General features: G+C 47.8%; 1 protein-coding gene across 1 annotated transcript in view; it reads right to left on the bottom strand.

Annotated features, from left to right (window-relative positions):
* The window catches only part of STARD8 (StAR related lipid transfer domain containing 8), a gene marked incomplete at both ends in the record, with an annotated part of 69,596 nt that overhangs the window by 43,043 nt on the left and 12,048 nt on the right, over positions 1-14,505 (bottom strand). The window lies entirely within an intron of this gene.

The following is a 14,505-nucleotide window of genomic DNA, read 5'->3' as shown; positions in this document are numbered from 1 at the left end:
GAGTTATCTGTATGTCTTCCTGTCCAATAAGAGTTTGGAAAAAAAAAAAAAGAGTTTGGATCCTCTGAGACCAGGGACTGAGTTTTATTATTTATGGCATATCCATTGATCAGGAAGGAGCTTGGCACAGAGTTGGCACTTAGGGAATATTTGTTCAAGGACTGAACGAATGACCCAGAAGCAGCCTTGCCCAAACTCAATGGTGGCAGAAAGATTTGGGCTCTTCTTTCCCCAACATCACTGGGGTAGAGGAATGTCAAGATGGCTCGGTGACCAAGCATGAAATGCAACCACATTTGGTGAGAGGGGAAGAGAGAGAAGGCCCTTCCACCCTTTCGTGCCCTTTGTGTGGTTGACTCAAACCTGGCACCCTGACCACAAAGCCATTTGGGCTGATGGGGCATCTACATCTAGCAAGCCACGAAAGCTGGCAGCTCTGGGGTCTGCTCCAGAGAACTGACTTCACTGGCTTCTGTGTTTCCCTCCCAAGGGCCCCATGACTCTGTGCAATTCAGAGGTTCATATGGAAAAGAGCAAAGGGTTTAAATGTCACCCCAGGGAGTTGGGGTTTGCTGCTTTGGGTCTCAAACATTATGCTTCACCCAATTTGCTCTATCCTTCCCATGCTGGCCAAATGCACTCTGTGGACAACTAGAGGGCAGTTTGGGCACAACTCTGGCCTCAAGTCCTAGTTCCACCATTCAGTAGCTGTGTAACCTTTGGCAAGTTATTGAACCTCAGTTTCTTCACCTAGAAAATTGAAATATTTTTTTCTCTGCCCCACAAACCTCGAGATAATGGATCTGAGAGCACTTTTTAAGTGGAAAATGACCAGACGTAGAGAGAATAGCGGTGGAGTGCTGCTCAGAGCAGTGTTCTGCAGCTTTCCAACTGAAGGCAGAAAGGTGAAGGATGGAGCCTCAGTCTTTCCCATCTCCACCTGGCTGTGTCTGACTATGGCCCAATCATTAGCCTTTTCTGGGCCTTAGTAAAATGGGAAGGATCATTCCTAGGTCCTTGCAGCCAAGTCTTAGAAGAGTTACTGGATGGGCAGCAACAGTGTATATGTTCTACAGATTTTATCAGCTCCAGAGAAGGGGCCCTTAAGAACTGCAACTGTCAAAGCAGCCTGGGGTTTGAACTCCAGCTTCAACACTTACTAGAAGACACATCATATCACCTTTCTGGGCCTCAGTTTCCTCACTATTAAAGGGAGACGGTAACACCTACTTCCCGAAACTGTCATGTGACCCAAATGAGAAATCACTGATAAGATGCACTTGTCAGTGGCAAACTCACCCCTTAGCCTTTCGCCTGCCTGGCTACTTCCTTCCTGTCCTTGTGTCATGCAGGCTGCTCAGTTTCGTGTCTACTAATTCTTTTTGCCTTTATCTGGGAAGTAGTTACAGCACCCACCCACAGCTGCCCCTACTCCCACTCCTGGGCCTTAGCACACACCCCTCACCCTGATGGAACTTGCAGAAAGCCTTCCTCCTCTCCCCATCACCTGGCAAGGTGCAACACCACCCAACAGGAACATGGACTCTGCAGCCCAGCTCAGGGATCCAGGGCTCGGTCCATTTGAGCAGCTGGCCTGGCCATGAACAAAAGCAGCTTTTGTGTCAGAGAAGGAGTTTGCAGTTTGGCAGCGGTGGTGGGGTGGTTCTGCCTCCTGCATCATCACCCTTGTGTGACTTGCCACGAGGGCTGGCAAGCCATGGCAGTGAACAGGCTTTGTCTGTATCTGTCACTTGGTGTGTTCCTTTAGGATTCCAGGCCACTGTGTGACAGAGTGCCCAAGTAGCTGGGGCCTCCACAGAAGCCCAGCCTGGAGTTGATGGGCCCTCAGAGAGCATCTGCTCCACCCCCTCATTATACAGATGGAGATCCTGAGGCCTGTGCAGGGAGGGGCAAGCAACTTAGGGCCCTGCACCCAGGTTTTGCCCTTCAGTATTTGCCCCTGACTTGCCCTGCCCTGCAGATTCAGTCATCTTCCAGAGGTCTTACGGGTCTAACTGGCTCAAACTATCAGGTCAGAAAGGATTCCAGAGAAGTCCCACAGTTCTCTAGGAGGAACATTTCTCCTCTGTGTGGTATCCTCAGGTAACCCACGCCAAAGTCTGAAAACAAAAGCTGGCCACGCGCGGGTTCTTAGATAAACAGTGGTGAGTCTTGAACAGAGGGGGGCGTCCACACACATAGCAGTGAAAGGGATGGTGAGCCAGGCTGTCCCTCTGTACTTCCTTGATAAGAATGCATTGGAAGACGGGCTGCTGTCCTGGAACCCTGAAGGAGAAGGAGCCTTGTGAAAATGTTCTCTCCCGCCAAGAATTCAATCAGAAGGCCTGAATGGCAGGATTTAGCCCCACAACAGCTGCATCCCCCAGACTGGAGAGCTCAGGGACAGGGACCACATCCTTGTCAAAACAGAACCCCAAACCCTGTGTAGTGAGAGGCTCCATGAGGACAGGGCCTTGTCTTGTTGTCTTGAAGTCTGGGGTAGCCCCAGCCTGATAGGAAGGTCCAGAGGGGCTCTTCACACTCAGGGGCCAGGGGCAGGGCCTCTGGGTCAGGGTCTCCTCCCCTCCTGCTCACCCCTCCTTTCCTGGCTCTTCTCCGCCCAAGCCTGGATGTTCTATGTTCTAGTTTAACCAAGGAGGCTGTTCTCTTTGACCAAGTTACTGTCCTCCATGCCTGGTGGTGCCACCCATGCTCCCTTCTGCCTTTGACTTGCTGTGTAACCTTTGGGCATGTCACTTGCCCTTTCAAGTCTAATGATATCTTCATCTGAGCATAAAAAGTTAGATGGACTAGGTCAGCAGGCTTGCAAATTGTGCCTCACAGTGGCTGGGGAGGAGCCTCAAGGCCTACCATGGGGATGTTGGGAGAGGGGAGAACAAGGGAAGGCTGAGTCTGGAGGCTCAGGTTCCCATCCCTACCCCACCTTGCTTCAATCAGAGCCATGTTGCTTTTTATCTGTTTTATACATTGAGCTTCCACACAGGATTCGGTTTGGGGGAAAAAAAGTCTGCGTCTAAGAAAAAGCAAATGGACTAGACGTGTCCTTACACCTGGGCCTCAGTTCCCTTCTGAGTGATCATTGCAGGCCATAAAACAAGTCAAACATTTATAGCAGTGCCTAGCATGTAAAGACGATGACAATAATAGCTACCATTTATTGAGCACTGTATGCTGGGCATCGCTTAAAGGCTGTACCAGGGTCAACTCATTTGCTCCTTCCAAATCTTCTCAAGAAGACACAATTGATACCTTCATTTTACACATAGGACACTGAGGCACAGAGAAGTTAAGCAACTTGTCCAAGATCACACAGCTAATGGGGAGTACAACTGGGAATCAAATACAGGCATTTTGGCTCTAGTGCCCTCCTTCTTGATCGGTCCAACTATTGGCTCTCCATATATATTTAGTTATTTTTGTTATTCTTATGGTTATTTCCATTGGTATGTTCTCTTACGCTTCATCTGAAAGCTGCGCTGAGTTCACCTCTCACTGTGACTGTGCACCTAAAACCAGACGGTGGCTGTAGAGTGGGTACATTCCTGTTCTGACAGCCAGCCAGGCCAGGCTTCAGGGTGCCCTTGCCCCAAATCTGCAGAGATAAAGCCTATGGTCTGGGGCCACTTCCCCAAACAGTGGGCAGTGGGAAAAGACTGAGTTTGCTAAGAAAATAATGGACTTGAGGATATGGGGAGGGGGAAGGGTGAGCTGTGACAAAGTGAGAGAGTGGCACGGACATATATACACTACCAAACGTAAAATAGATAGCTAGTGGGAAGAAGCCGCATAGCACAGGGAGATCAGCTTGGTGCTTTGTGACCACCTAGAGGGGTAGGATAGGGAGGGTGGGAGGGAGGGAGACGCAAGAGGGAAGAGATAGGGGAACATATGTATATGTATAACTGATTCACTTTGTTATAAAGCAGAAACTAACACAACATTGTAAAGCAATTATACTCCAATAAAGATGTTAAAAAAAAAGAAAGAAAGAAAAGAAGAACTGGCTCGCATGCTCAGAGCCTAGAAGAAGCCAGGGAGCAGATTGGTGGGAACCTGTAAGGTGGCTGGATGTCCCACAGGTGACAAGGCTCTGCTGACTTGCTCAGTTCAGCCCTTACTGACCCATCACTCTAAATGTCCTCCATTCACCCAGGTCAGCCTTCCTTCTTATATTTCTTCTTTTCTGGCCCCCTCTGTTTTTCTCTTCCTCTCCCTTCCCTCTCCTTGCTCAGCAAGGCTCATAATAACTTGCTAAACCACAACCCTCATATTTCTTATATTTCCACTTACCAGGGAAATTTCTCAGCTGGTCCTGACTGATTCTTCTAATTGATCCTCCCACTCTGGCCACATTCATCTCTTCTCGGGCCCCACCAATCTTCCCCAGGCTGGATCCCCTAACTTGAATCCTTCAGCCCAAAGCCTTGCTCCTTCTCCCTACCTTTACTTGGCTGTCAGAGCCACTAACTCCCTGGGTGAGTCCCTTCCCTTTTCTGGGTCTCAGTTTGTCCCTCTGTTAAAGGTTGATGGGGAGCAGTGATTGGACTAAATGATATCCGAGAAGTTTTCTAGCTTTAATTTGCAACCATTTTATATCTGGTCCATTTAGAAAATTGACTCTTCTTGGCCACTTTCCTCTCTCTCTCTCTCTCTCTCTCTCTCTCTCTCTCTCTCTCTCTCTCTCTCTCTCTCTCTCTCTCATTTATATCTATGTATATGCACACACACACACAAATGTGTGTGTGCGTGTGTTCTGAGAACTCTGAAAACACGCCCCACCTGACAGTCACCTCTTGCCTGTTTCAGACAAATTGTCAGAACTAGGGGCAATGGGGACCCAGCCCCAGATGGACCAAGGTTTCTGTTCTCAAGGTGCTTACAGTCAAATTGCAAAGACAAGCATGGAGATAAATAGAGCATCCCTTAGAGTTTCCAAAATGCTTTCATTTCTTTTGTCTCATTTGGTCCTTACAACAACCCTGTGAGATAGCAGGAGAGGAACTCTTATCCCATTTTACAGAGCAGAGGACTGAGAGTCAACGAGAAGACAGATTTCACCCTAGCTGATCTGACCGGCAAGTGGAGAGCTGAGACACAAACCCAGGTGTTTAATTTCTAGAGCCAGTGGTCCCTCCAAAGCATCATGCTCTCTCGCATTTTCAATAGCTTTGACAATAGAAGCTTTCTGGAAACTACCGGAAAAACTTCCTAAAGTTGGCTAATTCTTAAAAGTGGGAGTGAGGAGTTATAGGACTTTGGCTCTCATTTTATATCCAGATATTCAGGTTAAAGTCTCTCCTCAGAGAATGTAGTTTATTTCTAATCCTTATGTGAAAGAAATAGCTCCAACACAGGCAGAACATGATCGGTGCTCTAAGACAGATAAACAGTATGCAGAGGATTTGAAGCGGGGGAGGGGACAGTATTTGAACTGACTGTCAAAGAATGGCAAAGGTCTGAACAGATTGAGATGGGTGTGAAGAGTCTCAGAATCCCAGGGACCACAGCAGCTCTCCAGCCCAGCAGCTGTTGCTGACTTCTGCGACAGCAGCCCTGCCTAGAAGGAATTTTTCCTGAACAATTAGGTGCATAAAGTGGACAGGATTTCCTGTTTTCTTTCCTTTCTTCATTTTATATTGTGAGGTACCTGGCCCTGAGTCCCAGCCTTGGGAAACACCTGCTTCACCCACCCGCCCCTCACCTGGAACGTGATCACAAATTGCCCTGGAGATGGGCCAGTCCAGCCAGACCCAGGCAGAAGGAGCCATAGGGACCAGGAGGCTTACAAACAGGAGGGGTCCCAGCCAGGCCTCCCCACACTACTTTTCACTAAATTCCAGGATTCAGTATCAAACTATCAGATGATCAGATTGATCACATTTTTGGAAAAACAAGGTCAAACCACTTTCCGATTAAGGGCCATACAACCATAGTGTGTAGGAGATGGAAGGGCCTTAGAGGTCACTCTATCCAATCCCCTCATTTTAACGATGGGGAAGTTGGGGCCCAGAAAGAGAAGATACTTGCCCAGGGTCACAGAGCTGCTAGCCACCAAGCCATCGTGCCTGATTGTAACTTTAGCCCAGCTGACGTGTGACCCTTGCTGTGAGCCAGGCCTCCACAGGGCTCATTGGCAGATATGAGAAAGCAAGCACATCTGGTCTTTGGAGACTGGAAGTATACAGAGGCACATCTGATACCTCCATCACTCTGCCCGAAGCTGCCTATACACACTGTCTCCCTGGAGTGGACCCCAGAGCCATTCAACCTGGGCCCTCCCCATCAGAGAGGCCCAGGGACTCATTCTTGAGGCCTCAGCTCCTGCCTTCTTAATCTCAAGTCACACTTCTGGACTGGAGAAAACATCTCTCCCTTCCCCCACTCTCCTGCTTGGACTGGTCATGATGGTCACGTTTATAATTATTTAATAACTATTATTTGTGTATTGCCTGGGAGCTTATAGAGCCGTCTCACTCCCACTATCACAGTTAGTTCCCACAACAACCCAGGAATTGGGTGTTTGGATCTTTATTTTCAAACTGAGAAAACTGAGGCTCATAGAGGTGATCACATAGCTGATAAGTGACAGAGTCAGAATTCAGACCCAGAGCTGTCTGAGTTCTTCAGAAACTGAGCCCTTTTCATCAGCCTAAAGCCACCTTTTTCACTGGTTTCTTGGGGAGGATGGATAGGCTGATGGAAGGATGGAGCAAACAGTTCTTGAGTACTCTCTCTGTATTAGGCATGAGGATGCGGAGAGGAATGAGACAAAGTTTCTGCCCTCAGGGAGCCTACCAGTTCAGTGAGTGCTTCTCAAACTTTTGCACCAGAGTACCCCCAAACGACTGAACAGAATGAACTCATTCCCCACACAGCCCCAAAGAGCTGGGGAGCCCATGTAGCCAGCCATAAGTGAGAAATTTCTTGGAAGTCTCCACTTTTATCTTACAAATTCATGTGAATTTTGCATGCTATTCCGTTACATATATTTATGCTTGTTTTAATTTAAAAATGATGTTTTTCCCCCAGATCTTTTAGGGAGAATGAGCTATTCCATACAGATGCTCTTGGAAACATCTGGGAAGAGGTTCTGCTTACCTCTGGCCCAAGGAGACACAGAGACTCCTTTGAGAAGCAAGAGACAGTAGCACATTTTTGTGTGGTGAAGGTTAAGATTTTGGTGAAGAGGCTATATGTGTGTGTGTACATGCATTCACACGTGTGACACATATAGAAGCTCTGCAGAAGCTTCAGAGGTGGCCAGAACTGTTTCTTTTGCAGGACCATGTTTCTTTGGCACCCAGATGATCCGCACTTCTACCCTGTCAACTAGCTGTGAACTAGCCATGTTCCTCAGCCCAGAGACCAGAACTGGAAAGGACACTAGGTGTTCTGGAAGGTTTTTTTTTTTCCAAAAGACCTTTTGCTTTGGCCATTTTGGTAACTGTGGTTGGGAAACAAGATAGCACCCACCTCCCAGCAACAGAGAGCTGAGAGGGGAGAAAGTCAGGCAAATTTACAGCAGCTCATGTGGGGCAATGAAGTAATTATCCTGTGAGAGATATTTAGGGACTGGCAAAGTGCTTCCCTGCTTTTGCTCGTTTTCTCAAGACAAGAAGCATGTACTTTGCAAAGTCTGAATGCTGTTCTGCCATTTGCATGTTCTGTTAATGAATTAATTATTCATTCTGGGTTTTTTGGCTTGGTTTTAAAGGAAGGTTCTAAGTGCCAGCCTACTTTGATGATCCTCAGGGAAACAAGAAAAGGTTCTTGGACCTTCTCTTGGGCCATAGGTTAAAGGGAACAGGGCATCTCTGGGGGCCAGATGTGCTGATAACAGCAGTGAGATCAAAGTATGATCAAAGCGCCACGTGGTGGATGCGGGGGGTGGGGGTTGGTGGCGGGGAGCATTGGAGATTCTGAAACAACTGCCCCTCCCCTCCTTAAGGGTCTCCTTTGGCCATTTTCTTTTTCCAAACCTTGAAGGGTTTTGTATTTTGTTTTTAATAAGGAGGCCATTCCCTTCCCCTGTGGAATGTATTCCCTGAAATATCCTGCTCTAGGGGCACATGGACACAGAGTTGGAAGCCTCTGTTCTCAGGAGCCCTACTTCCTATGTTTTCATTTTTCTTCTTGAAACGTAAACCAAATCAACTCTTCCTGTTTCTGGTTTGGGGATGTGGAGGGTCACACAGCAGGGACCCTCTAGCAAACAGGTCAGAAGGGGCCTCTGAAAGCTGCCCCTTGGCTGCCCTGCCATGGGAGGAGGGCTATAGGAATGGAATTTAGTCCCACGGAAAGAGGAGGAGAACAGCATCCAGGCTGTGATGAGGAAACAGCTCTGCTTCCGATGCCAGTTTGCTCTCCTTTGCCTTTGCCCTTACCTCAGGCTGATGAAAGCCTGGACACCACGGAGCTTTCACCAGCTGAGCTGCTGGTCTTCAGCACTTGGGTACTGTCAATTGGGAGTAAGTTTAGGGAAGAGTCATCAGGACTGTGAGAAATTAGGAGCGGGAGCTGTTCATTCTGTGGAAAGACAGATTCTGGGAGAATAGTATACATGAGTGGGGACTTGGGTTCTGGTCTCAGTTTTACTGCTAAGTGCTCTCTGCTCTTTTTCAGATCACCTGCCTTCTCTGAGCTTCAGGTTCACCAACTGCAATGGGAGTATTGGACTGTATGAGCTACAAGGTTCCTTCCATCTCAGACTTTGGGAAATTCTAAATGCCATCAGATTAGTCATAGGGGAAGAATGAATAGAACAACTTCATGAGACTCCAAGGGGTGAAAACAAGACCACTGGGTGGAAGTTGTGAGGCAGATTCTGGCTGCATATAGAGAAGAACTTTCGACTGAGTACAGGATGAAAAGGGATGCTTGACGATACCTGGAGAGTTTGGTCTGAGCCTGACTGGGCACATAGCAGGAATGGTATAAAGGGAGCCTGTTAAGCAGGTGAGCACTGGACTAGAGCAGTGGTCTCCAATATCCACTTTTATGTGTCCAACTTCAGTCTCCAAATGAAATCTTTATGGAACTTCCAAGAGGTGAAATAGATTGGTTGAGTAAAGCAACCCCCCCAAATCTGTCCTCTCCTCACATCTCCCAGTGAGTCTCTGGGGACTCTACAGTTCCTCGGGTCTCAGTTTGTAAGCCATTGATTAATACGAATATGGTCCTTAGGTGCCCTTCTTGCCCTGATATGTAGGCAACCTCCAAGTTTCAAGGGTTTGGTGGAAATGTGTTTTACATGGATCTGTACCATTGGCTGCAACTGTTAAGCCCCTCAAAGCCCTGTCTCAAGACAATTTGTCATCTGGAGCCAGTGGGGGCTCTGTGTTCATCTGTAATAGCTAGTTCAGAGCTGAAATGATAGGGAAGAAAGTCTGCTGAGAAAGAAGTCACTAGTCTAATTACCAGAAGTTCCTTTGCTACGCCATCAAAAATAAAAGACAGTCCTTGGCAGATTCGTTGTTTATGTGAGGCCCTGTGCTTAGTTCTGGGAATACAGAGGTCAGTCAGATATAGTTATTGTACACGAAGAGCTCATGGTCCATGGAAGATACAGGAAAGAAAAGAAGCAAATGCAGAACTGCATGATGTGTTATAATAGAAATATGGACAAGATGGGCTTGTCCAGCGGACCAGAAGATGGCTTGACAAGCCAAGTAGAAGGACTGGCAAAGACACCCACAGTGGAGAGTCCAATATGAGAGTTCATTGTATGCGTAGGAAATTCTGAGTTGTCCCATAGGGCTCAGAAACGTGGGGATGTGGTGTGAGATGAAGTAAGAAAGATAGGCTATTAATTTGTGAAGAACCTTGATTGCCAACGCAAAAAATCTGGACTTTGACAAAAGGTAGGGAACAATCAAAGGTTTTTGAGCATGACCAAATTTTTCTTTTAAAGAGAGAACTCTGGCAGCAGTACGGGAGGTGGACTAGAAGGGAAAGCATGCTGGCAGGGAGACCAGTTAGGAACTGTAGCAACCATCCATGTCAGAGATGCTAAGGGCCAAGATGCAGGGCTATGGCAGTGTGGGTGGAAAAGAAGGGGCAGATTTGAGAAACATTACAGAGAAGTTTCATGGGCATGATTTGGTGACTGCATGGTAGCGAATGAGATAGGGAAGAGCCCAAGCGATTTCCGTGATTCTTGCTTGAGTGACTGGGTGGATGATGGTACATTAACCAAGCAAGAGAATCCCAGAGAAGGAGAAGGTTTCCAGGAGAATGATGAAGAACTATGCTCTTTAGTGTTGAGTTTGAAGGATTCATGTGACCTTCTGGTGGAAGCATCCAATAACGCTTTCCAGACCTGTCATTCCATCTGCAACTCCCATTCCCTCCCCAGCCCCTGGGTAGCTGTCCATGCCACGCAGCCCTTGCTCTGATCTTCTGGATTGGCCCAGGCTGTGAAAATGGCCAACTAAGCTGTGCCTCAGGACATTTGCTTGGCTCGTATCGGTAAGCCTGGGCTTGGCTTTCTGTTTTGTACTCCTGACAGCAAGCATCGGGGACCTGGACTTCCCAGCCCATTTTGACCCCAAAGGAAGCTGTTACTCTCCTCCGTGGGTCTGGAAATCCTTCCCCTATCCCAAAGAACATCTTGAAACTGCCCTTTTCACTGACCTTATCCCTGCCTCTCCCTCCTTTCAGCCTGACTCTGGCAGGGACAGGGGGTGGAGGACGACACAGAGTAGAGTGCAAAGGACCTTGGGACCGTCTAGTTCAACCTTCTCATTTTTCATACAAGGAAACTGAGGTCCAGGCAGGGGAGGCAACTAACTCAAGGTCACAGAAGGAGTTAATGTCATACTTGGGATTAGATCTTAGAATTTTCAACTCACAGTCCAGTGTTTTTTACCTTGGCTGAATTCACTGCAGACCATGGTTGAAAGATTTCCTGTCTCAAATGATAATCAATTCCAGATACCCCCTAAGTTGGTTTTTATACTATTCCAAGTTGCTGGGTAAAATATCTGTCAAATGCTAGATAAGCTATGCCCTGCAAATGTTCTTCATAAAATGGCAAATGTTAAATGGCCAGATCTGTCAAGAATTAGTTACAGTAATGATTTGGTCATTTTCAAAAGAGAGGAAGTTAATTGAATTATTATTATTCTGATGATTTTCATAGACTCAGTGTTTTGGTCTATTCTCCTCTTGAGCCTTAGAAGTGATGTCTAAGAGCAACTTAAATAAATGCATTTAAATAAATGTATTAGTTTCTATTTTTTCCCTTTTAAACTAGTCTCTCTGCCCTCTCAGAACTGGAGGGAGGGGTCTGGGCAACTGATGGACAAAGTCTGGTGCTGAGTCCAAGCCTGCAGCCAGGCTGGAGCCAGTTGGGTTGGGGAGCCAGGGCTCTTGTTACAGGCCAACTATTACCCCACAGGTCGCCTCAGCCACTTCAACAAGAGAGCTTGAAGAGAAGCCCTGAATGGCTCCAGGCAACAAAAGGAGCCTTGTGCACTGGGAGCAAGGGGCCTCAGGGAGGATTTGGTGCAAGGGCAATGGGAGGGAAGGTCAGCAGCCTTCTCACCTCTGTGGACTGCTGGGAAGGGGAGCTAATGAGTTAAACAGAAGTGTAGGGTCTGCAAGTCAAGAAGTCGTTGAATTTCAGAGCAGCAAGATACCTTAGAGGTCATTTAGACCAGACTCTTCATACTATAGTTGGGAACAGGAAGGCCCAGAGAGGGGAAGGGGCAGGCCCAAAGTCACACAGCTGGTCAGGGGCAGAGCCAAAACTGGAACCTAGAACTTCTGGTGCTCTACTCAAGTGTTCTCACTTCAATACCTGTGAGGCAGTTCAGAATTGTGGATTTTGTTTGGAGGGAAGGGGCTCCTTTTAGGTTCCAGAACCTATTTCCATCTCAGGAGCAATTCATCCCTAAGTAACACAGCATAAGGAGTATGGAGTGATGCAGGGAGCCCGGGAGCACCTAGTGAGTCTTGGAGTGAGCTCCAAAGGTCTAAAGGCCTTCTTGACCTGCCGGTTTGTGTTACCGCTACATCTGTGGTTTCCAATGCTGGGTATATATGCATGGGATGGTTTGGAGTGATACACTGATGTTTTGAATTGTGATAGATATATGTTGAATTCAATATGCATTAGGAAAGCTGTAACTAGTACCTCAACCCCTCATTTCATAGATATTTACGGCTTAAAGTGAGGTTATTGTTTAAAATCGGGTTGAGTTAAAGAAACATAATAAGTACATAATGGCACAGGACGAAATAATGGCAAAAATTGTGAAGCTGGTTCACCAATAAGTGAAATTTGGGAAACATTGTGCTAGTGGATTCTTGGGCCATGATAGCAGGACGACCAAAGTTTATTCAGGCTATCCTCCTGGGCCTGGGCAGCATTACATATGTTGAAGCCAGTGGACGTTCCTAATGTTCTCCTGTGCAGATGGTGCCAAAGGTTTGCTCTGTCAATGAAACCACTAGGACAAAAGCGGTAGTGTGGCAGAGAACCCTTTGATTGACTAATCTTAATAGGAAGAAGATTACATATGAAAAGCATACTCAATTATCAGCTTTGAGTCAGTGTATTGGCTTCTCCTTCTCTAAAATGTCCCTGGTCAGTCCTCCCCTCCACCACTTCTGCTCTACTCTGGTGGAACTTGTAAGAATGGCATATGAGAACACAACAGGCTCAATGTACAGATAGAACACTGAGAGTTAGAAAGGGGAAGGTTCTTAAGATCATTCAGCCATGAGTCATACAGTCAAGACTGGATCCCAGGTCTCTTGATTCCCAAACAAATGCTTATTCCACCACTGCTCCACATTTCCTGCCCCGCAATTCCTTCTCCATTGCCCCCCCCCCTTTTTTTTTTCCGCGCGGTACGCGGGCCTCTCACTGTTGTGGCCTCTCCCGTTGCGGAGCACAGGCTCCGGACGTGCAGACTCAGCGGCCATGGCTCACAGGCCCAGCCGCTCCACGGCACGTGGGATCCCCCCCCCCCCGGACCGGGGCATGAACCTGCGTCCCCTGCATCGGCAGGCGGACTCTCAACCACTGCGCCACCAGGGAAGCCCGTGCTTTGATGTTTTAATGCTCTACCTCTTGCGATCCATGCAAGACCCCCATGCAATAAGCTCCATTTTACAGATGTGGACACTGGTCCAGAGAGAGGAAGTTTCATGCCTGGGTCCACTCAGTGAATTGGTTATGAAATTTGGTATACGATCCAGGTCCTTTGATTTTCAGTGCCTCGCTGCTTCCACTGCCACATCCACATAAACTCTTAATTTGTGGCAGATTGTCTTTGGATCAGCCTGAGACAATGTGTTCACACTTGCCCTTAAATAGACATTTTCAAACTTTAACCTAAAGAAGTAGCACAAAAATCAGTCCCAACTCAGTTCTGCAGGTGGCAATCTCTTCTGTCTGACCCTGTCCTCTAAAAGACACTCCTCTTTCCTCTAGAAACCACAGACCAGCCAACCACCTGGTGCCCACCCTCCCGGGATTCAGCACTGGCAACTCAGCCTGGCACAGACATTCTAATGAGGCAACTTGGCAGTTGCTGAGAGTGCTTTTGTCTCGGGGGGGGGGGTCACTATTTCAGGGCCTGAGGGTTTCTTTTTAGCCTTTGCAGCTGGTGTCTCTGAAATGGAGAAGTTTGTCCTTCCCCCAGTATGGGCAGCCCAGAGATCTTGTGCCCCCAGAAGTCTCTATTGCAAAGCAGGAACTGTGCTCAGCAAGAAGCCCTGGAATGGTGACAGGGGAGGCTTGGGAGGGGGTGCGGCACAGAGAAACAGATGTATGCTGTATGCTGATCAAAGCAGTGTTCCTGCTCCAAAATAGGTCCCCTCTCATCTGCTGTCATGGCAATGTAAATAAACACCTCGCCCTGCTGGCTCTTCTTTTTGAGCAGCCACCACCCAAGAACTCAGGGTCCGAGGTAGAAAAGTCCTTGAGGGATAACCAGATCCCCTCTCTGCCTCCTGGTAAGACTGTGTCCAAACCAGCTCCAACAACTTGGGGAGGTGATCAGGAGCGAGGGCTCGGGTTGTCTCTTCCAACATCTTCCCAAGATGCCTCGCACAGGCGCTTAGCATGCCGCTTCTTAATTGGTGTCTTTCTGTTTCCATGACCCCCCAGCCCTAATTGCTGTCTAGCAGCCATGCTCATTCAAGTCCTGAACTCATCCTGCTGAAAACCTGAAGCCAGTGGAAATGGCTGAGATCAGGCTGAAGCCAGGAGGATGACCTAGATGACCTCAGCAGAGCCTGGTTGATGACAGGAGTCCAGGCTCTGGCAGCAAATTCATTCCCGGCCAACATCCTTCTTTCTCTTCCTCCCCAAAGAAGTCATCCCCCTCTAGACAACTGTGCCCTCTTCAATGGAAGGGAGTTGCTCCAGAATGCCACCCACTTGTCCACACCCAAGTAGGACACCAGAGGCAGAAGGCAGATAAGCAGTCAGCCCCAAAGAAACTTTTTAGAGAGGAAAGGGAAGGATTTTTC

Source organism: Leucopleurus acutus (genome assembly GCF_964270905.1).
Source record: "Leucopleurus acutus genome assembly, chromosome: X".
In the NCBI taxonomy this organism is placed as follows: domain Eukaryota; kingdom Metazoa; phylum Chordata; class Mammalia; order Artiodactyla; family Delphinidae; genus Leucopleurus; species Leucopleurus acutus.
Note: the sequence above shows the minus strand (reverse complement) of the source record. Positions and strands in the feature narration are given on the sequence as shown.